Source organism: Lepidothrix coronata, unplaced genomic scaffold (assembly GCF_001604755.1).
Source record: "Lepidothrix coronata isolate B3197 unplaced genomic scaffold, Lepidothrix_coronata-1.0 Scaffold125, whole genome shotgun sequence".
NCBI classification, from domain to species: Eukaryota; Metazoa; Chordata; class Aves; order Passeriformes; family Pipridae; genus Lepidothrix; species Lepidothrix coronata.
This window is the reverse complement of record NW_016690305.1, coordinates 2456507-2480403: the sequence shown is the minus strand read 5'-3', so window position 1 is coordinate 2480403 and position 23897 is coordinate 2456507.

Genomic DNA, 23897 nt, shown 5'->3' with positions numbered 1-23897 from the left:
TTTATGCCCCCGCTTCAATGTGCTTCTCTCTCTCTTTGTCTCTCACTTTCTCTCCCCTCACTCTTTTTTTTTCTTTTTTTTTTCCCCTAAAACAGGAAAAAAAAAAATATTTGGGGAGTTAATTGGATTTCCAGGCTTCGCAGCCAGACACTGTAATTGATCTCTGAAGAGATGGATTTGCTGGTTAGCTGGGCATGAATTTGACAACAGGAGAGGGAAAGGAAGAAAAATTCCCCCCTGTACATAGAGCAAAAAGGGGTCACATTGGCAGGGCCAAGTCTCCCCTTTTCCCAGATTTCCAAGTTAAATAGTGCTTGTTACTTTGGGCCCCTTCCAGCAGGAGGGCTGGGAGATCTGAGCTGGCTGGGAAAACCCCCTTGTTTAGAGCTGCGTCTCAGAGGAAATGGTTTGGCTCTTATTTTATCCCAGGTTTTTGAAGTTACACATGGAAAAATGCCTGTTTGCCTTTAATCTGTGACATGGGACACTCCTTGCCTTTCCATACCCCCTGTTTTTGTGTCCTGCCTTGGAATTCTATTATCTCTGGATGCGTCAAGCAAGATTCCCTGTACCTGCAGCTCCTGCCACCCCACACACGCCCCGGTCACTGTTGCTCCTCACCCTAGACCAACCTTCACCCCAAACCCACATCTTTCACCCCTACTCTCCCTAAAAGGCAGGTGCCAACTTAAACCTCCTGGAGTTTCCTGTGGGATGGTTCACACTGTGAGAGGAAGAGGATACACTGAGCTGGGGGGTACAGAGATCCACCTGACCCCTCAGATTCATTTTGCCCCCACCAAACCAAGTCCACACCGTTGGGCAGGAGGCCCATGGGCAGCACAACAAACCCTGACCCTGCAACAGAGGTTCCTCCTGCGTTGTACAGAGCAAAGAACTTTATATTCACAGACTCACAGTGTGTGCTGAGCTGGAAGGGACCCACAAGGACCATCCAGTCCAACCCTCAGCCCTACACAGAAACATCCCCAACAGTCACCCCCTGTGCCCCAGAGGATCAGCCAACCCTCCTGGAGCTCTGGCAGCCTTGGGGCTGTGCCCACTGCCCTGGGGAGCCTGGGCAGTGCCCAACCACCCTCGGGGGGAAGAACTTTCTCCTGAGATCCAACCTAAGCCTGCCCTGGCACAGCTCCAGCCATTCCCTGGGTGCTGTCCCTGGTCCCCCCAGAGCAGAGCTCAGTCCCTGCCCCTCCTCTGCCCCTGCCCAGGCAGTTGGAACTGCAGTGAGGTCTCCCCTCAGTCTCCTCTGCTCCAGCTGAACACACCAAGTGCCCTCAGTGTCCTCACACAGCTCCAAATCAAGGCCCTTTCCCATCCTCGTTGCCTCCTTTGGACACTCTCCAATGGTCTCAGATCTCTCCCATATTGTGTCCCCCCAAACTGCCCCAATATTGCAGGTGAGGCCACTCTGGTCTCAGTTTAGCTGCTGCAAGAGGCAGGATCCTGCTGTGCTGGATGGAGCCATCCTGGAGGGTGCTGTGCCTGGAGGTCCCTCCCTGCAGCCTGTCCTGGTCCCAGCTCCACAGCAGATGGGAAGCAGCCGTTCCCGGCAGACGGCCGCGCTCCAGCAGCGCCCGCGGGGAATCCAGGCTCCCACACATCTCTGCAGGTAAACCCACCTGGGAATTTGGTGCAAAACGCACATAGCAACAGATTTCCAAGAGTCATCCCTGTGGTTCAGCACTGCCTGTCTCCAGAGGGGGTGAACAAGGCGTTTCTGGGAATGTGGCCACACGGTGCAGCAGGGCAAGAGCTGCTTTCCCACACGGAGCATCCTCCTCCCCCAACAGAGCTGCCCCCATCCCTCCCCCCCAAAACACTCAAGCTTCCTAAAGACTTTGGTTGTTTTGGAGAGTGCCACATCCCAGGAAACAGCACTGCAAAATTCCTCTCTTCATCATAAGGCTCTTCCTGGCTTGTTTCACTTTTTGGAGCACATTTATTCCAAAGACCAGCCTGAGGATTCACTGGTACAGCTCACGAGGAGCCAAGAAAAATCCACAGTCTTTCTGAGACAGACCCCCCTTCCCCTCAAGGGTAACTCAAAGGATGGTATCACATTCCCATACACCTGCCAACCTGCCCAGGAGATGTGGAATTGCTGTCCTTTTATCCATTAGAGACATCTTGGAAAAGCCAAGCACAACCCAAGCCTGTGTTAGTAAAGCCGTGGTGATGTTTTGCTGCTCAGAATCAACCCTATAACAACTGACCCAGGGTTTTGGGGCTGCTGACACCACCCTGGCACAGCCCTGCAGCAGGAAACGTGGGGTTTGCACAATGAATAATTAAAGCCTGGAGCCAACTTCCACGGGAAGTCGTCGTGGCCAAGAATTTGTGACATTTCGGAGAGGAAGCCGGCGTGTACACGGGGAACAAGAATAGCTGGAGTTACAACAGCTAAATACCAACATCTCTGCTGAAAGTGATATTAATATTGCAGGCAACCTCCAGCTATTGGAGATGATGAGCAGATCTAACACGAGGCAGCTTCGCCTTCTGCTGCATTTCCCTTTGCAGCACCCGCTCCCGGCCGCCCCTCGGAGCGGATACGGAGTCACGTGGATCCCATCCAGCTCCTGCAGCTCTTATCTTCCACTTTATTTTTTCCACAGCCTGTGTCAAAAATACTAAACAGCCTCATTTTGCCGTGCTTTGCTCTGGGTATAAAGCTCCGTGTAACGGGAGACTCCCGGAATTGCAAAGCAGGTTTGCGGCGGGAACGCTGCTCCTGCAGGTGGGAGATATCACTCACTGCCGAGCTCTACAGCTACTCCAGCCTGTGACAGGGAAGCAGCTCACAAATGGCCACGAGAAGGAAAACATCTGTTAGGAACTAGCAGGTACACAGATCATGTGCAAATTGCACAGCTTGGGCCCGGGTCTGCCGTGCCTCGCTCAGCAGCTGGCGGAGGCGCGGAGGCAGAAGGGACCTCCACGGAGCAGGGAGGCAAGGCAGGATCAGGCACAGCATCCCACCGAGCCTGCAGGCCATGCTGCAGGCATTGGTGACCTCGGGATCGCTCCAGAAAGTCATAGAATCATAGAATCATAGGATCATAGAATCAGCTGGGTTGGAAGGGAACTCAGAGATCATCAAGTCCAACCCCTGATCCAACCCTGCCGTGGTTCCCAGCCCATGGCACTGATGCCACATCCAGTCTCTTCCTAAAAACCTCCAGGGACGGAGAATCCACCACTTCCCTGGGCAGCCCATTCCAATGTCTGATTTCTCTCTTTGGAAAGAAATTCTTTCTAATATCCAACCTAAACCTGCCCTGGCACAACTGAAGACCGAGCCCTCTTGTCTTGCTGATCATTGCCTGGGAAAAGAGACCAACCCCCACCTGGCTCCCCCCTCCTGGCAGGGAGTTGTAGAGAGTGAGGAGGTCTCCCCTGAGCCTCCTCTTCTCCAGGCTGAACAGCCCCAGCTCCCTCAGCCTCTCCTCATAGGACTTGTGCTCCAGTCCCTTCCCCAGCCTCATTGCTCTCCTCTGGACCTGCTCCAGGACCTCAATATCCTTCCTGAAGTCAGGTTATGCTTCACAGCAGCACAGTGCCCCTGCCCCACAGAGCCAGGTCTCTCCCGCCCGGAGGATCCCGCTGTCCCTCCCACGGGCTCCTGGCACTGGCAGCGCTGCCCTTCGCCTCCACCTCACACACAAAAGAGTTCCTGGTCTCTGCTAGACCTTTACATCTGCTTTGTGTTATGGGGCTCAGATCAGGAAACAGAAGGATTCTGTTTCCATCAGACAGGATCTCTGGTTGATCCCCAGCCAGCCTCAGGACTCGGCCGCAGTTCCCAACTCCATGTGCTGTGGCTGGATAGAAGAAGCACAAAATCCTACAATGGCTTGGGTTGGAAGGGACCTTCAAAGGTCATCTAGTCCAACCCCCCTGCCATGAGCAGGGACATCTTCCACTGATCAGGCTGCTCAGAATCCTCCTCCCTGTGTTCCTACCTCTGTAAAAGGACTCAGACACCTCAGATGCAAAGCAAAGTGCCAGCTGTGTCCAAAATCCTGCTCAGGATTGGCCTCTGGAGCCCTTCCCAGCTTTACACAAGCTCTGTCCCAAGGAGCCAAGGGAACAATTTCGCCTTATTCTTTCTCCTTCTTTAAAAAGAAAGAAAAAAAGAGATTAAATTATTTATATGCTCTTTATTCCTTGAGAGAAGCAAAAGGAGCAGGAGAAGGGGATCCATCCCTGGCACTGCACTTCCATCACCTCCTCTGAGCTCCTGCTGCCCTCAGCTCCCTGTCAGACACATCAACGCCTCTGGCACGGGATTTATCATGTCAAGAGGAGTTCACCACTTCTGGCACTGAGCAACAAGGTTTATTAAGTCCAGGACACACACCTCAGCAATCAATAGGAATTTCAGCTGCAACTTCACTGAGAAAGGGATCAAACCTTTTAAAATCCCATTCCTCAAACACAGAAGTCTTTTGCACAGAGACATTTTGCAGAACTACAAGTAAACTCATGCTTCAGGTGGGCAAAGAGTTCCTTGTAGGGAGTCTGGTGATGCTGCACGTGAAGCACCATGCAAGCCTTGTCACCCAAAATTGGGGCCAAGGACAGTGAGCTCAGCCTGGGACTGGCTCCAAGGATCATCAGAGCAAAGGTGGCCTTTTTGCAAGAGACAGCTGCTGGGAAAACCTGACTTGTTAGTCAAAGAAAATGAAGGTGCAGAGGTGGTAAAATTGTTCTCTCTCCGTGTATCAGGAGGTTTAACATGAAGGAAGAGAAAGTGCTGTTTGAGGTGAAAGGACAACATCAGCAAAAGGTCACAACTCACTCATGAATAAATTTAGGTGAGAAACTAGAATAAGGCTCCTGGCTGTCCAAGCAATTAGGGGGAAAGGCAATGCAACAGGAATGGTTTTGCAGCCTGGGAGAGGGATGAGTTGTTTCAGGGGCTGCATTAGAAGAGAGCAGGACCTGGGGTCCTGGTGGTCCTGCCCCAGCCCTGGTTTGGTTGTAAAGCAGCATCTCCACAGCCCTGCAGACAGAGTATGTCAGAGCCAAGGGGTGCTGGGACAGACAGCTGAGTCAATTGGAAAAAAACCATGACAAGTCTGAGGTTTGAGTCTGAGACAGAGCAGTACAACCAAGGGAGATAGAAATCAGAAATCTCCACTCGTGCTCAGAAAGCAGCTGCCCAGCCTCTGGGACGAGAGGGCGAAGCACGAGCAGATGCTCTCTGCTGACAAATCAGCCCTGCCTGTCCTGCAGCCCACACGGAAATCCATATAGAAAATCATTAAACAATTACAAGCTCCATCGAAAGGAGATCATCCTTTGAAGACATTTCCCCAGAAAGCTCCGTTTGCAGTTTTCACACAACCCCCTGCTCATCAGAATAATTGCCAGGAGTAAATGCTTTGTACATCAGCAAACACTGAGCAGAAGGAGAGCGAAGCAAAATGAGCCCCAGCAACCCCACGAGTTCTGCCTCTGTGCAAAGTCACGGCCCTCAGACCAAGAGCCCCACGGAGATGGCACCAGCAGAGCATCCACCCTCACCAGCCCCCGTGGTCTCCAGGGAAATGGGCTGTTCCCAGCAGAGAGAAAGGGCTTTTTTCCTAAAATAATCCCTCTGTGCCAGCTCAGCGGTTTGCCAGAGGAAATGATCCACCTGAAAAAATTACCCAGCCAAAAAAAAAAAGTGAGTTCTAATACATTACCTGATTCAACAGACAATATTATCACTCCCTACAGACGGAAGCTTCTCTTATTTTGAAGGTGCTTAAGCACCTGATTTCAGTTAGGCCTGAATACTGCTCAAAAATTTGGCCTTTCATGCAGAACCAAGATAATCTTTGAAGACACAGCAACTCAACCGGCTTTGCTAAATCAATCTCACTGTTATTTTACTCAGCGCAAAAGAAGTTCCCAGGGATCCCATTTCCACTAGAACTTGTTAACAATTTAGAACTATCACCTTGATCATTAAAAACAAACAATGGGAAAGAAAAAGAAATCATTAAATTAATCCTTGAACTGGAATCCCAGAAGAGAAAATGAATTATTTTTCAAGACTGCGAGAATTAGGGGCCGGATCGGTTAAAAACCACGGAGAGCAAATGCGTGGATACAGTGCCAGGCAGCATCCAGGGCTGCTGGGGGTCACAGGGGGGGCTGCTTTGCTTCAGAGCTCTTGGATTTTGTTCTCTACAGAGCTTGGCAACCACATTGTGTCACAGCAAGGCGACATTCAAGGCAGGATGAGCCTTTGCAGCTCACCAGAGTGATTCCTGGTGGAGCATGGGCTGTGCTGGGGGGGGACTGGGGGCAGCTCAGCCTCAGCAAGGAGAGCCAAGCCCTGCAGAAACCCCACGAGGACCTGGACCACAGCCTGTCACCCCTGGGCTTCTGGGGAAAGCACATCAGGCCTTGGGAGCTCTGACTGTGCTGCCTCGGTCAGAATTCCCATCCCTCCCACCCAGCCGTGTTCCTGCAGCCCAGTGGGCTCCTCATCCCAGTCCAAACTCCTAAATTAAGGCAGGAAGGCCTGTAGGAAACATTGGGAGCTTTTCTTAGAGCAGCTGATAGAGACAGAAACAAGGACACTTCTTGGATGCAGAGGCAGCTCCTGTCTCCCAAGAATCCAAGCCCACACACTTGTCAGGTTTGGGTTGGATTTTTTGGGGAGACTTTTTTTTCACCATTTGGACTAAGAAAGACAATAATTATCCTGTAAAAGCCACAGCTAACCACACTTACAACCCCACCACCACCGAAAACAAATGCCTGTATTAAATGCAGAATAAACAGTGTGGAGGCAGGAGAGGGAAGCCTCTTTCCATGGGAAGGCCAGGCGATAGGATCCTGGCTTTAGTCCCATGCCAAGGGAATGCCAACGTGCACTTCATGTCCTGCATGTCACAGATTAATTGCAGGTGATAATGGGAAGGGATGAACTGGAAGGAGAAAACGTGTTCCCCAGTTACCTGCATTCATTGCAGCCACAGAATCCCAGAGTGGCTGGGGTTGGAAGGGACCTCTGGAGATCAATCAGTCCAACCCCTCTGCCAAGGCAGGGTCACCTGGAGCAGGTGGGAACACATTCAGGTGGGTTTGAAATCACAGTGTGCTGAGTTGGAAGGACCCACAAGGACCATCCAGTCCAACCCTCAGCCCTGCACAGGAACATCCCCCAGAGTCACCCCTTGTGCCCCAGAGGATCAGCCAAACCCTCCTGGAGCTCTGGCAGCCTTGGGGCTGTGCCCACTGCCCTGAGGAGCCTGGGCAGTGCCCAACCAGCCTCTGGGGGAAGAACCTTTGCCTGAGATCCAACCTGAGCCTGCCCTGGCACAGCTCCAGCCATTCCCTGGGTGCTGTCCCTGGGCCCTGTCCCTGGTCCCCCCAGAGCAGAGCTCAGTCCCTGCCCCTCCTCTGCCCCTGCCCAGGCAGTTGGAACTGCACTGAGGTCTCCAGAGAAGGAAACTGTGCCCTCCCTGGGCAGCTGCTCCGATGCTCTGCCACCCTCGAGTGAAGTTCTTCCTCATGTCGAGGTCCCCAGTGCTGGACCTGGGTCATGAAAAGCTTGGGAAATTGAGGATTTTTTTCCCGCTTGGCTGAGGGAAACATCTTTCCTCACCGGGGCAACCTCTCCCGGCTGAGCAGGCTGGCCCACCCCCTGAGGGCAGTGCCACCCTGGCCACGGGCCACCAGCCTGCCCTCTGCACCGCTGGCGACCTGCCCGCTGTCGGGTGCCCCATCATGGCCCTGGCAGGGGCCGCCACGTCCCCACCCAACACAAATCACTGGGGCGTCACCTCCGCGGGGCCGGGACGGGAAGGGACCGTCCCAGCGCCGGGAAAAACCGACTTCCTCCATGGAAAAGGGGCTGTCGCGGGGAACGGCGGTGGAAAAACCTGGATGGGGGCGGTGGGAAGCGGGGGCCTTCGCTTTTTCAGGCTGTTAACTGTAATTAGCCTGGTTTCTCAGATGTAATTATCCCGCGAGCTCAAAGCAAACACCCCGGAGGAAATTGCACAGTTAAAGACGGCGTGGCATTAAAAATAAATTATGAGAGTCCTGCTCGCTCTCGCTGCGGATCTGTCAGCGTTTTCCCTCAAAAAGCCCCGGCTTGGGGGAGCTGGAATCACCCAGCTGTGACTTTCCCTGCCAAACTGTCTGCCTAGACACGGGATCGCCTCGGCTTTCAGGATGCAGAATTCCAAACAACCCCCCCCCCGCTCCCGGCTCGGGAGACGTTCGGCTTTGTCCCAGCCCAATTACGGCATCGCTGCACTTTGGGGGTGGGGAGCCTGTTTTGTTTGGGTTTTTTTCCCAGAGGAATTAAATTCTGCAGGCTACTTAATCCAGCGCACGAACAAAGCGTGTGAGGTGTTTGGAAACAAGGCAGCCGAGAGCAGATCACAATATTCCTTCCTCTGGCACAAGGAGCTCCCGAGCCTCCTCGCCACTGCCCTTTTTGTTGCTGCTTGAGCGGTTCCCGTAATGAGGGCCGTGCTTTATCCCAAATTTCCATCCCGGGAGGTGGAGGAAGCCAGGCAGTTCAAGAGTTGGAGTCAACAGGGAGCTGGATCAGCCCGGAGGCTCGTGGCTCATCTTTTTGTTGGCTCCCACTCACAGAGCTTTGCTCAGCCTCCAGCTCCGTGGCCACCGCTCCGAGATGTGCAACCAAATCACGGGGGAAGGAAGGAAGGAAGGGGGAACTGGGGAGCAGCTCTGAGCTCCTCACACAGCATGTGATGAGGCCACCAGGGAAGACTCAAAGCTTTCTGCTGGCTGACTTCTGATTTTGGAGTGCCTTTTCCATCCGCTGCTGTAAGACAACACCAGCCCAGACTCAGCCAGACACTTGAAGCCAGCAGAGCTGTGCTGGCTCAGCTCAGCAGGAGACCTCCCAATGTCATCCCAAAGTGCCTTCCCTCACAGCACTCCTGTCCTGTGGCAAGTCCCTTCACATGGACAAAACCTCAGATCCCAAGAAGATGTGGGTGACCTTGAGGGAGGAGGTGGTGAAATATAAACAGGGTGGGACAGCCCAGGAAAAAAGTGGCACCTCAATGGCTTTAAAAGCTGTAAGAGACATTCACACACCTTCTGAACACCTGCAGAGAGCTGGGATATGGAACCACCCCCAAACCTCCCCTTTTATCACCAAACACCACTTCATTCATCCTGCCACAGCTGAGGTGGGTGAGACACTCCCAGGAGCCCTGGGTAAGATACTTCCTCTACAAGAGACGACCCATTAAAGATCAGCACCGTGCCTTTCATCAGAAAAACAGCTTCCCTCAGGAGTCCTGCAAATGGGCTTCTCCAGAGCAGCCCCTTGCCCTGTGTTGTGGGTAATTAGTGGCTGTTTCTGGAGAATGAGATACAACCTCCAGCAACACCAAGCCCCACTTAGTTAAAACCCTAACACTTCTTAGAGAACGAATCAATCCCAGTGACTCTGCTCTCCACAGATCCAGTCACTCACAGGATGCAGAGAACACGTCTGGAGAGCCCATTAAAAGCCACTCGACTGGAAAATAGTTTCTGGCCTAATTCTAGTGCCGGGGTCTGGGTCGGGGAGAGGAGTCTGACAGCGAGAGCGTGTCTGCGGGGAGGAGAGGCAGGGCTGGCAACTGCTCCACCAATCTAATGTATGGCGCTCTCCAGGAGTAATTAATAATTAATATTGGGAGCCTGCTGAAATCTGTTGACTCTGTAAACCACAGCCTCTCACTTAAAGGCCTCTGGGCGTGCTGAGACAAACTGCAGAACATCCCCCACGGAGGGACTCGGCACAGCCCAGAGCAGCAGCAAGTCCCAGCTGCTCAGCCCCAGTTTTTATCCCTCTGCTTCTCCTGCCCTCCTTGTCCTGTTGAATTTAGCACCATTCCTTACCTCTGAGCAGAGGTGGATGCAGATGTGATGCTCTCTGGTCACTGCAATGCTGCTGCTGGTGCTTTGGTGGGAGCAGGAGGATCCTGGGTTAGCACAGGACACCGAAGTCACCAAGTCCAACCTCCTCAGAGGGTCTGCTCAGATGTTCCCAGGCCATGGACCATGCATTCCATGCAGGACAGCAGTGGAGGGTCCCCAGGACATAAATGCTGCCAAAAAAACAGTGGTCTTGTCTCCTTTCAAGCACTTGGGGTTAATTGGAATGGTAGTTAATTCAATTATTTTCCCCAGGTTGAGCCTGTTTTGCCCATGATGGTACCTGGTGAGTGATCCCCCTGCCCTTACCTCAACCCACAAGACTTTCTGTTTTCCCTGCAGTTGAGGAGGGGAGTGATGGAGCAGCTTTGGTGGGCACCAATCCAGCCAAGGTCACCCCAGCACAGTCCAGGAGAGATTATCGGATTTACAGATAGATTTATCCAATTCAGGAGCTGGGCTTGTTGCCCCAAAGATCAATTAGAGCTTTCTGAAGCCTGAAATGCATCATCAGGGCACTGCAGTTTGCTGCCTTCGCTCCAACCAACCCTCCTTCCTAGGGATCCAGGCAGCCCTCATTCCAAGCTGTGGGTATCATTCCCAGTCTCCCTGTTTTCCCCACCTCCTGTCCCTGTCACCGTCTCAATCTGAGTTTCAGCCACCAGAAAATGCCTGATCTCTGGGCACTGTGGTCACAGGACCTGTGGGATCAGCGTTCTGTGAGTTAATAATAACACAGGGCTGAGGATCAGCAGCATTCCCAAATCCAGCTGTGAGGCTTCACAACCCACTTTGGGTTCCACCCTGAAGGGTGGAACGGGGCAGGACAGGTTTTCTGGATGGGAACCACAACTCCCAAGGAACAGGATCTTCTCCTCTAAATGTCACAAACCAGAAGAACTTGAGGGTCTGGGCCAACAGTTTGTGAATCTGGGCTGTGGGATCACCCAAATCTCTGCAGCATCAGCTCCAGGGACAGTCTGACTACCCCAGAGATCACCTTTTCTTTTGACTTTACTCAAGATTCAAAGACAACCCTTAATAACTTTTAAGTATCACACGGTGGGATAATTGGATACACACAGGTTGGGGTCATTCATTATATGTGTCTATTATTCCTTCTGCTGTGTTCCAAGTTTGGTAGAAGACAGGAAATGCACTTTTCATTATAAAAGGCATTATTCTATCCCCTGCATTACGAGTTATATTTTATCACGGCTACAATTTAATGATGATGATAGTCTGCTAAGATACAGCAAATACTTTAACTCAGTAGGTCACATTTTATACCTTATTCCCCATGTAAATTTTAAATTCTGTTCAGTTACTTTCATCAGTATTCAACAAATACGATCCCATTGAAATTTGTTTTTCTTTCCAAAGGGTAATGGAAAAAGGCCTGCTCGTAGCATTCAGATGGGAGCACACCTAAAAATACCTAATATCAGGAAACAATTATACATCTTCACTTGAATTAAGAATATGCATTTAGAAAGGAGGCAAATATGCCCATAAATAATTTTTCCCCGGCTTCCTGTAAAAAACAAGGGCAACCAATGTGAAGCTGGAGTTAAAAAGTACCGAGGACGTGGTTGTCCTGCAAGGGTGTAAATTTGTTTTAAACACTGAGAAACCAAACCTTGTGAGAAGGAAACATGGGAGAATGTGGCAATTCCTGCACCTTGGTGCAAAAGACCAATATTTTGGGGGGGAAAAAAGCCAAACAAACAAAGCTTGTTTCTTACTTTCCTCTGTTTTTATGACTATTGTGTTTATATTCCAAGCCATTGAGTCTTTCCTTCTGGAATCCCTCAGTGAGACGGAGACTTAACAGTTCTGGTTCCCCAAAAGTTCAAAAACTGAAGGAAAACGGAAAAATTAAGAAACATTTTTCTCTTTTTTTCCCTTTTTACTATAATGAGAAAAACAATCCCTTAGGTTTGAATGAAACCTATTACCGAACTTCAACAAAAACACTTCATTTGGTCTCCAGGTCTGTAAAGGGTTCGGTAAAATTTCCAGAAAAACGCATGTGAGGTTTGAAATGTGAAGTTCAGCGTTTTCCTTAGGAAAGGTGACCAGAGGGCAGGTTGTTTTGGGGAGCACAACTTCCCTCCCATATCCCATAGACAAACTATTTGCTGTACCTTTGCTGCACCCCTGAAATGTGGGAAATCCAAAGGAATTTCCAAGTGTGTCAGGGTTGCCAAAGGCTGGGAGGGGATGGCACATTAAAAACATACTCTTGTGGAAAACCATAATCTACCCATCCATCTTTTTTTGTGGTTTGTTTTTCAGGGGAGACCCAGAGGGTCCAGAGTCTCTGCTGGGGCTTCCAGATGCTGAGATGGGCATCACTATGGAGGGAATGGGAGAGACCCAGTTGTGGTGGTTTGAGACCCCTCAAAAATCCAATTTCCAAGTCCAAGCCCCCCCTCCCACAATTTACTTCAGTGTGAGAGGGTTTTCAGACAAAACACAGCTACTCAGCACTGGGGGAGGGAGAAAAATACTTACAAGGTCTATTTACATACATATATATAGGTAACAACTTAACTATCCTTCTATGGTGAAATAATATATTTACATTACATCAAATCTCTATTTTTCTTCAACAAGAGTCCAGGAAGAAAAGAGAAAATCCCTTTGTCACTTTTCAGGTCACAGTTCCTTCAAATTAGTTTCTGTGGTATTAGTTGGTGTCTTTTATTTTTTAAGGCAGCAGATTTGAGTGTTGCAGTCAGAATTTTTCTGTTCTTACTTTGTGAAAATCCCAATCCCTCGAGCCTGAACCTGTCCCAGGACACCAGAGGATCTCAAATCCCTCCTAGCTGGTACCACCAGGGCTGCACAGGGCTGCATTAACAGCAGCTGCCAGCTGAATTCCAGCCTTTTCCCCTTCATCCACGGATCTCCAGCACCAGAGGAAAAGCATCTCTTCAGGTCCAAGCAAGATGGATTTAAGGGGAGAGGCATCAGGCTGGACTGCCAGGAACAGAGCTGAGACACACGGAGCACAGAAGGAATGCAGGGAAGTGGCTGTTTTGCTCTGATTTCCATGGATGTTGCCATGAGCAGCATCCCTGAGTCCCCCCTGCTGACCCTGCCACCCACCAGCACTCCCTCAAAACGAGCCTCTCCGTAACCTCCAGTCCCTCTTCTCCCCCTCAGGTTCAACCCTGCTGAGCACAACAACATCCCCTTGGAAGAAGGATGGAGCGTGGGAGGTTGGAGAGCATGAGCCTCTTCCCAACAGCAATCCCACAGCCAGCAGCTCCAGACAACAACCTGCATCTCGCTAATGACTGGAGTAATGCTGGCATTCCCGTTGGGAACTGTGGAGACAACAAGGCAAACTCTGGTCCTAACTGTTGTAAAATGCACAGGAGGCAGTTTAGGGTAATAAATGCTTGGAATGCAGAGAGCACACCCTCACACACAGGGGAGCCCGTTGGGAGCTGCATCTCCCTGTGCTGAACAAAGTCCCTCCTGGTTGCTCCGTCTGGAGCAACATCTCCTGTGGTGATGCCCAAGTTGAACAATTCCAAGTTCCCCCTGAGTGATGGGTCCTCTGCCTGCAAGGATCCCGCTGCCTTTCCAGCCAAACCACACCATAAAGCTCCCAGGGAAGGGAGGATGAAGTTTATACTCATAGAATCATCAGACCTCCAAGGTCATCAGCATTCCTTCATGGGAAGGACGAGCCCAGAACTGCCAGTGTTGTGCTGGCAGTGGCCTTCCTGCCACCCCTTAATCTCTGGGATGCTTAAGCTCTGATTGAATTTGCACAAAGGGAAATACAAACCTCCTGCCCTGCTCAGGCTTCCAGCATCCCACTGCCTCCACCCAAGTCTGCACTCTCCCTCTGAGCCTTGCTAGGAGCAGTGCTGCCAGCATGAGTTCAATTCCTTAGAAATGGGATCCAGTCATTCGGGATCAGCACTCTGCCTGTACCTATTCCATAGAACTCTACCATTTAAACCCGGAGAACAACCTGCAAACAACCTGTATTTTCAAATTTGAGCAAGAATAATAAGCATATATGTCAGTACAAACCCAGGAAAGCTCAGCTGCCTTTTCCATAGTCACTGGTTTGTAAAGATTTTAAAATACTCATTTTGCTGTTCTTTAACTCTCCATCTTGACCACTTGTTATCTGGAATTTTATCAAAGCCAACAGGGAGAAAAATAACCTCTAAATGGACATTGCCCAAGAAAGAAAACTCCCATCATCTTTACCTTGTTTACCTTCCTTGAGCTGGCAGTGCAGCTCCACAGGTAACCCTGATAGTGTTTTCAGCACAGGAAAATTCAGATTTAATAGCAGGAATAACAATAACTATAAAAAAGACACTCATTAAATAACAAATGGATACATGTGGCTCCTCAAGACATGGATATCTATTCATATGTTAAAGACAGCCTTGGAACAAAAGGTTTCCATGCATCCAGCTCCCACATTCAACAAGCCTGCTGTGGGACAGGAACATCTCATCCTGGTGGGAGAAGGGTGGTTGCCCAGGTGGTTCCCTGCTCAATCTTTGCTCTTAATCATGTCAGCATTCAAGGTGCAGCATGATCCCGGGCAGCAACAGGAGATGAGAGACCAGGAAAGAGATCCAAGGGAGCAGCAGGAGGATGGAGAAAGAGGAGGGGCCCAGAGAAGGAGCAAGTGCCAAGTGCTGGGTCCTGCACTTTGGCCACAACAACCCCCTGCAGCCCCAAAGGCTGGGACAGAGTGGCTGGAGAGCAGCCAGGCAGAAAGGAGTCTGGGAATTTGCATTGACAAGAAGCTGAACAGGAGCCAGAGTGTGCCCAGGTGGCCAAGAAGGCCAATGGATCCTGGCCTGAATCAGGAACAGCATGGCAGCAGGAGCAGGGAAGTGATTCTTCCCCTGAACTCAGCACTGGTGAGGCCACCCCTGGAGTGCTGTGTCCAGTTCTGGGCCCTCAGTTCAGGAAGGACACTGAGGGGCTGGAGCAGGTCCAGAGGAGAGCAACAAGGCTGGGGAAGGGACTGGAGCACAAGTGCTGTGAGGAGAGGCTGAGGGAGCTGGGGCTGTTCAGCCTGGAGAAGAGGAGGCTCAGGGGAGACCTTCTCACTCTCTGCAACTCCCTGACAGGAGGGGGGAGCCAGGTGGGGGTCAGGCTCTTTTCCCAGGCAACTCTCAGCAAGACAAGAGGGCTCGGTCTTGAGCTGTGCCAGGGGAGGTTTAGGTTAGATGTCAGAAAGGATTTCTTTACAGAGAGGGTGATCAGCCATTGGAATGGGCTACCCAGGGAAGTGGTGGATTCTCCGTCCCTGGAGGTTTTTAAGGTAAGACTGGATGTGGCATCAGTGCCATGGGCTGGGAACCACAGGGGTAGTGGATCAAGGGTTGGACTTGATGATCTCGGAGGTCCCTTCCAACCCAGCTGATTCTATGATTCTATGAAAGGGGCTGAGGAAAGCCAAGGAGGAGAAGAGGGCGCCTGGGAGACTCTCACTGAACAGCCACGGCTCCCTGCCAAAGCAAACAGTTGGACATGGAGGGCTCTACATGGCTCTGCTTCGCTTTGACCATCTGGCATTTAGTGAAATTGCCTCCCTTTGTGTTTTCTCCAATGAAGTGGTTTTACATTCCTGCTTTCTCTCCCTCCTTTCTCCTCTGCCAGGCCAACATGGAGCTCCTCTCCTGCCCTTCATCTCACATGTCCTTAACAAGAGCTGCCAAGCAAAGGACACCACCCTGGGGAGTGAATCCCGGGAGGATGGCAGGGATGGGCAGCAAAGGCCTGCACATGGGCAGCCACCAGCTCTGCCTGCCCTGCTACCCCTTTCCTGACACACTCTCCTTCCCTGGGCTCTCAGTCTGGGAACGTAACAGACTGAGGGCAAAGAGGGAAAGAGAAACCGGAGCAGAAGTTACCCGGGAGAACAGAAAAGCAGGGAGAAAAAAATCCTTTAAAAAGGTGCAACTGCAAAGTGATGACAGGCTGGTGGAAGGGAAGAGGGCTCTGTTCACCTCCTCCTCTCCCTGTGATTAGGAAGAAGCCAGCAGAGCCATTTTGTGGGGAACTCTGGCACCCGCCGCTCTCCCGCTCCGAGGGCGAGAGACTGAAATAATCAACATTTCCCGCGGAACAGAAATGCAAACGCTCAAACTCACATCTGAACTGACAGTTCCAGTCAAAATACATCACCCTGACGTTCTTCAATTAGAAAAGATTCACAGGCTCATTTCACGGCCTAGCCTGCAGTCCCAGGCCACGTTACACAGCCACACTGCCAGAGTCTCCGTTTCCTGTAAGCCAGAAAGGCTTGGGATGCATTTCCAAGCCCAGCGCACAGAGGAACTTTCACAGTGGTTTTTCAGGAAGCTTGTCCTAGTGGGGGGGGGGAGGGGGAAAGGAACACAAGAACGAGGGTGTGGAGAGGTTTCCTTTGCCCTGTTCAGCCTCTGAAACCTCCATCATTCAGCACAAGACCTCACCCAGCAAATTCCCACCCCCGTCACTCCGTGCTCTTCCACGATGCTGGAGGTCCGTGTGGACTCCAAGGACTGCAGGAAGGAGCTCAGCAGCTCTGCTGGCACAAATTAGTGGAGCTGAAACTTTAGATCAGCGACAGAGAGCTTTCCTCCTGGGAGCAGTAAATTGCGACGCCGGTCCCTAAAGACCCTCCTTGCCATTAAGTGATTAATGAATTCATTAACACCTCTGAGAACGCAGGAAATATGACATGGACAGGCTGCCCAGGCTTTGCAAAGGAGGTTTTTAAGGAACAGCAGTGAATAGGGACTAATTAAGCTATATGGCCCATGGCAGCACTACTTCATTTATGCAGAGGGGATGAGCAGAGTGGTGAGATTCCCTGTCTCATTCTCTGACCAGCTTTGATTTGACCCATAAGGAGATGTTAAAATCAAGGGTTTATTGCTATTATAAACCTTTCATTTAAAAGGGGGGCGGGGGGGGGGGGAAGACTTTTTACTGTAATAGCTTTAATGACTTTCCCAGTGTTCCCAGTCCAGGGGTGGAATGGTCCCAGGGTAACTGGAGAAATTGTGCAATGGTCTCTTCCAGCCCTACAGAGAGCCTTAATTCTTGCCCTAAAGCCATGGTCACATGCTCAAGACCGTTTCACTGACAGTTTTATTTACCAAATGTAACATAAGCAAGGGACTAAACACTTGGGATGAAGTGTGAGCCGGGCTCAGTGTGTGACACCTGCACTAAATCCAGGCACGGGATCACCTCCCACTGTACATCAGCAGGACACTCCTGCTGCTCCCACGGCTCCAGCCAAGCAGTGACAGGAGCCCATCCATCCATCCCTGACAAGTGCATCCCACCCCACGTGTCCCAGGCCTGGCTCCCTGTTGAGCCTGAGATTTGACCCCACCAGCCATGGCTGAGGGTGACCCAGTGCCTCACTCGGGGGGGGAGGGATGCCAGTTACCCCCTGTGGCTCAGGGTGGGATGCCCATTTACCCCTGTGGCTCAGGAAGGGATGCCCAGTTACCCCTGTGGCTCAGGAAGGGATGCCCAGTTACCCCCTGTGGCTCAGGAGGGGATGCCCAGTTACCCACCCTGAAGGGACAAACAGCTGCTCCCTGCAGCTCATTTCTCTTCACTCATCTTGGTCCTTGTACTCATGTCACATATTTCACAGAATCCCAAAATAGTTTGGGTTGGGAGGGATTTTAAAGCCTCCCCCCACCCCATGCCAGGGGCAGGGACACCTTCCACTAGCCCAGGTTGCTCCAAGCCCCGTCCAACCTGGCCTTGGACACTTCCAGGGCTAGGGCAGCCACAGCTCCTCTGGGCATTTGCTGAATTGCTGCAGACAATGTTGGGTCCACCTCCACAGCCACCAATTACTGCAGGAATTCCTTTCTATAACCCAAGTGGGACAAGCGTCCTTCACCCCAAAATGGCACAGCCTGGCTTGTGCCTTGGTTTTCAGTGCCCTGTAAGACCTTCCCTGGGAACAGGAGCTTGGGCTGCATCGCTGTTCACTTCCAGAACAGGCTGACAAGGCTTGTGAAGAGCCACAGCAGCCCAAGGAGACAAGAGATGCTCTGCACGTGACACTTGGTACCACTCGAAGGGAAATGGAGGTGGCAAGGAGCCACCACGATTTCCTGCAGGTGCTGGGGCTTCAGGAAATCTGAAAATTGTGGGGAATCAGGCTGAAAAGACAACTCACTTTTAAAGACAGGTGGTAAATTGGAGAGAGCTCAGAGAAAGCCCCTACAAAGATGAAAGGGCGGGAGGTATTGATTTACGTAGGAAGATCAAAAGAGCTATATTTGTATATAGTAGTTTAGCTAAGTGATGACTAAGTGTTTAAAGGGAAGAGTTTGAAGGACATAAACCGAGGGAGGGACCATCAGGGTGAGTGCAGTGAAGAGAGCTTAACAGGAGCAGTGCAGGGAAAGGAAAGGAAGGGAGAAGAGGGAAATCTCAGCTGCCTGCCCACAGCTGCCTTTGGCAGGGAGATGTCAGCGGCCCCACCGACACCACACATTTGGCAACCCAGCTTCCCAAAGCTTCCCAAGCCCCTTCCTGCGCTTTGCTCGCTCCAGCTCCACCTCCAGAGCAGCTCATGCCCTCCCACAGCACCCAGGAGCACATGGGAAGGTCCTCAAGAGGAGCCAGGGTGCCAGCACAGCCCTGTGACTGCCCCCACTCACACAGTACCCCACACAGGAACAGCAACAAGGCAACTGCATATCTCAAATCCACTTCTGAGGATCCCACTGTCCTGCTCCATCCGCTCCAAAGCCTAAGGAATGCATCCCCAGTCTTTAAACTTATTTAGACTCATTTGGAACTATCAGTTCTCGCCTGGAAATAGCGTTTGCAAAGCGTTAACCTGAGTATGGCACAAAAGCTAATCCCTCTGCATGGTCCAGTGACATCCCAGACTGCAGGGGACCTTCTGCTTGATTGTGCTCTGCCTTGGCTGGGTTACTCAGGATTTGCAGGGCGAGGGCTGGGACCACAGCCAGCTTAGCCAAGGCTATTCTGTTCCTCCAGGTAATTCAGACCCAAGTGACAAAAAGGCAGTTAAGGTGACTTTTTAAGAAGTGACTTACCCTCAGCGTCCCTCTGTGGGCTCAGGCTGGCAGATGTCTCCCTGGTGACAAGGGACTGACTCCTCTCCAAGAAGAGCAGCAGCCAGGAGCATTTCAGAGGCTGGTGCCTTGGAAATCCTCCATGGAGAAGAATCCTGTGTGCATAAAACACATATTTCCCATGCTGGGGTGAGCCCCAAGGCATGAGGGTGTGCAGGGCTGGAGCTGGGAAGGATCTGGAGGCCACATGCTTCATTAACCAGCTGAATTCTTAAGTTACCTCATAGTCTGGTATCTGCTTACTCTGCTAAAGGCTGCAGCTCTCCACCCCAGTAGTGCCAGTCCATCCTTTCAGAGAAGGCATTTCCTACCCTGCTGGAGAAGGGAAAGGAAAGATAAGTGAGAATCTGATAAGAGAGCCTGATTGAATCACTCTGCCACTGCCTGGGATACCCTGAAAACTTTATGGCCTCACTTAGCCTGAAAACATCCACAGAAAGCTTTTGCTCCAGGATGAGCAGGGACATCCAGGCAGTTTAGATCAATTCCAATGCTCTGCTCTCTGGCCACATCATTCAGCATTTTATCCACCATTTGCTGGAGTGATTCTCTTAGCTGGGAACATTTATAGACAGCAGAAAGGGAGGTCACACAGTAAGTAAGGATGAGAACAGGGCTGGTCGCACCGGAGGTTAAACGAGATCAGATACCAGGGGCAGGATTCATGGCCCTTATAGAGCCACTAAATACATTTTTCTCACCCCATCCTATCAGGTGTCAACAGGGTCTACCCCAATCGAGGGCCCCCTGATCCATGTGGCCAAGCACGGATTCGGGAGGATAAACATTCCTACGTGGTTGGAAAGGATGACACAACACGAGGGGTGTTTTGCTCAGCCACACGTGGTCCCCTGACCACGAGCTGCTCACCCTGATCTGCACTGCCTGGGCACAGCACTGTGCAAAAATGAAGCCTGATGCAACCAAAAGCAAGATAACACCTCTGGGAAGCAGGAATGCAAATTACAGCTACTTACAACGTGAGAGATTACCTCAGAAAGCACCACTGCAACAGGACTAAAGATGCTGCAGTAAGTGAACATTCATCCAAGCAGGGACAGGAACTGGGTTTTCCCTGACCCTTTGCATTTGCTCCCTCTCTTACCTTCCATTTTCCTCCTTCTTTTACCCACATTTACATGACTTCATGTGAAGAAACCCAACCCCCTCCAACATTTTACACGGAGGCTCAGAGAGCCCTTGTGCAGAGCTCACCACAGCTCTGCATTTGCAAAGCTTTTCCAGGAGATCTGGCATGTCCACACAGGGAGGGGACACACCAGGGAGCATTCCAAAGGATTCCAGATACACAGCTGAGGGCTGGAAAAACTCCTAACTCAGCTCACCTTGTTCAGTTTGTCAAAGAGTTGCTTCAGAGATCCCAAGATGTCTAGACACCTCCAACATGGAAACATCCTGGGTTACAGGGGACTTCCCAGGGTTTTGACAGTGACACGATGAGATTCAATGCCTGGAAGTTCAGGTCAGATAAGTCCCAAAATACAGTGCAACTTCCCAGCAGGGAGGGCAAGTGAACACTGGAGGAGCTCTCAAGGGTGTGGATCCTCCTCCTTTGACACCACTGGCCCAGCAGGAGACAACTTTAGGACAGCCAGGCTTTAATCCAGCTCCTGGGAGACAGGATCCAGGCTCAGGGGAGCGGAGCTGGATGGTGCAGGGCATCCCCCCGTGCCCCTGCTCCCTCACTTGTCCCCTAAACCACGACAAGAACAGGAAATTCTGTGTAATCTGCTGCTCAGGCTTGGACTCCTCATTAAGCCACTTGCTCTCATCCAGTCTCACTCCCCCAGAGCTCAGCTGGTTGCTGCAGACATCGGGAAGGAACTCATTTATTTGTTCTCCTCCTCCAGGCTCATTTGGCCGGACAGATGTTGCTCGCTGTTTCTTTTCTTTAATCTCCTCACCTTCCTCTCAATTGCCAGAGACTGGCTGTGGCTGGAGGCACAGCCAGGGTTTGTGGATGTGCCAGGAGTGGGGGGTCACTTTTTCTGTGCCCTTTGGGCTCAGTCAGTGCCACCTCCCCCAGTCCCCAGCGCCGTGGGTCACACGGAGGCTCCACAAGGTTTGGTTACGATGGTCGGTGCCACACACGGAGTTCATAACCTGGACATCACATGCTTTGGCCTGTCAAGTGATACCTCTATTTAGAACCTTCCAAGACTGCCTAAATAAACATATGTAAGAGTTTAAATTCAATCTCTCCCCTGCCCTGTCCCCTGTAAAACTCTTTGATGACTAAGCCCATTAGGGGAGGAGCAAATGGCTTGGAAATGTCACAGCTGATCTCTGCTGACCTTATCAAAGTGCAGGATCAATACACTGACCCCTTCGGAGCAGGAAACCTTAAGCAAGAGCCAAAGAGAAGCAATTAAAGCAGAATTTCAAGAATGGGAGTGAAGGAGATAGAAATACCCCCCCTGTTCTGGCTCTAGAGAGTGAAAAACAAGTGAGCCAAAAGTAACAGTGATGCTCAGAATTATCATATACATAATTAGTATGTGATAAAGCAGCAAATAAAACATAACATCCATTCATCATGCTGACAGCTGCAAAGCCACATTGCCAGGCCTTCAGGAGTTAGTGGGGAGGGGGTGCCTTCAGCACTGCAGGTACTAATCCTCACTGCCAGCTCAGGGAGCCCAGCGTGCCCGTGGCTCCACAGGATGCTGGCACATCCCAGGGACTGGTTCCGAGCAGGCAAGGCAGGATCATGTGCTCCTGCCTGCCTGGATTTGAAGGATGGAGAGGTATCAGTCTTGGTAGCAGCTCAGAAGTGTCCTGTGTGTCTGTGAGTGGAGGCACAGGGACCTTCAGACCTCCTGGGGAGCTAAAGTGACTTTCCTGACATCTGGAACTTGAGCAGCTCCACCATCTCCTGCCTGCAGCAGTCCCTGCCATGGCTTTGAACCAGGCAAGTTATCACCACTCAGAACAACACCTCATCCCATCCTGGGAGATGGCGAAGCCAATTCAAAGAGCCTGCAGCCACAGGGCACTTGGTGTGTTCAGCTGGAGCAGAGGAGACTGAGGGGAGACCTCACTGCAGTTCCAACTGCCTGGGCAGGGGCAGAGGAGGGGCAGGGACTGAGCTCTGCTCTGGGGGGACCAGGGACAGCACCCAGGGAATGGCTGGAGCTGTGTCAGGGCAGGCTCAGGTTGGATCTCAGCAAAAGGTTCTTCCCCCAGAGGCTGGTTGGGCACTGCCCAGGCTCCCCAGGGCAGTGGGCACAGCCCCAAGGCTGCCAGAGCTCCAGGAGGGTTTGGCTGATCCTCTGGGGCACAGGGGGTGACTCTGGGGGATGTTCCTGTGCAGGGCTGAGGGTTGGACTGGATAGTCCTGATGGGTCCTTTTCCAGCTCAGCACATTCTGGGATTCTGAGTGATACTTTGGAGGAGGAGCATGGAACAGTCCTGGCTACCCAAAGAGGTGCAGCCAAAGGGTTTATGGTCAAACACAACCCACCTCAGCCCCTCTAGACCATAAAGCACCACCTTCACCACCTAATTTCTGGGCCCTGTGATTTTCCATTAGATGGAAAAGTATTTTCAGATAAATTTGTTATTTACTTTCCCATCCAGAGGGCAATCCATGGGGTAGAGGAGCAAAGAGGAGTTATGGTTCCCATGAAGGAGAGTTTAAAGGAGCAGGTGACAGAGAAAACACCTATCAAAATCAAAGAGAGGGGGATTAAAAGGTGAATAACTTGTAGGACTGGGGAGTCCATCCAGAGCAGCTCTCTCTACAAGGTTTGGCCAAAAGAGAGATATTTTTCCTTCTTTTTGCAGCTATTGTTCAAATTTACCTTTCCTCGCCAGAGTGAACACGAGCCATTTGAAAGCAACTTGGTGACAAAACAAGAAGGAATCAACTTCTGCCTCTCCAACAGAAATATCCGAGTTCCTGCTGGCAGTGCCACACCTTGTCCTTGTTGTGCCAGGATTTCCAGCTTGGGACAGCTCCCTGTCCATCCAGGGGCACGGGATCATTTCACTGGAAAAAAAAAAACACTAAAAAAATTCCCTGGATTGCTGCAACTGCCCCAATTCCCACGTGATCCATCTCACCATCAACCACGAGCTGGTGGGAGGAACAGGAAGAGCTCCAGTCCCAGCCCTTCCTCCTTCCCTCCCTTTTTATTCATGATCCCTTCTAATTCCACCAAGTTTTTTTTATGGCTGGTTCTTCATAAACTCACCTTGTTAACCCAGCACAAGGCAGGATCCTTGGCTCTCCAGCTGACCACCTTTTCCCAGCACTGTGAACCATCTCTTTCAGGGGTTACTAAAAAAAAAAATAAATTATACAAATAAAGCAATCAAAGAAAGTCTCTGCTGTCCTGGGAAATTCTCTGTGCACTGGGAGGCTCATCAAACCAGGGGAAAGAAAGCAATAGCAACTTTAACAGTGCCATCCACAGCAGCCACAGATGGCTGCAGTTCCTAAATAAGCATTACATTAGTGCAAAGGAGAGGGGAAAAAAAAAAGATAAAGGGAGAAAGGAAAATATAACAGCTGTATCTTAAGCCTGGAGGCTGATGCTAAATCTCTGTTTGTAGATGCTTTCAGCACTGGCAATAAATGTCAAGTTGCTTGCCTGGTAAAGGGGCACTGCTGAGTGTTTTATGCACCATCCTGGACCTGCTAATCATTTGGTGGGAATATCCTCCAGCTGTCCAGCAGCACGGGCAAAACAAGAGATGGGGGCAGAGCGGGAAAGCAGTGGGGAAAAGCATTAATATTTAAAGAGTATTTTACACTGCTTTGAATGGAGTCTTCTGCTAAGCAAACATAAAAAGAAAAAAGCAAACAAAAAAAGAAAAAAG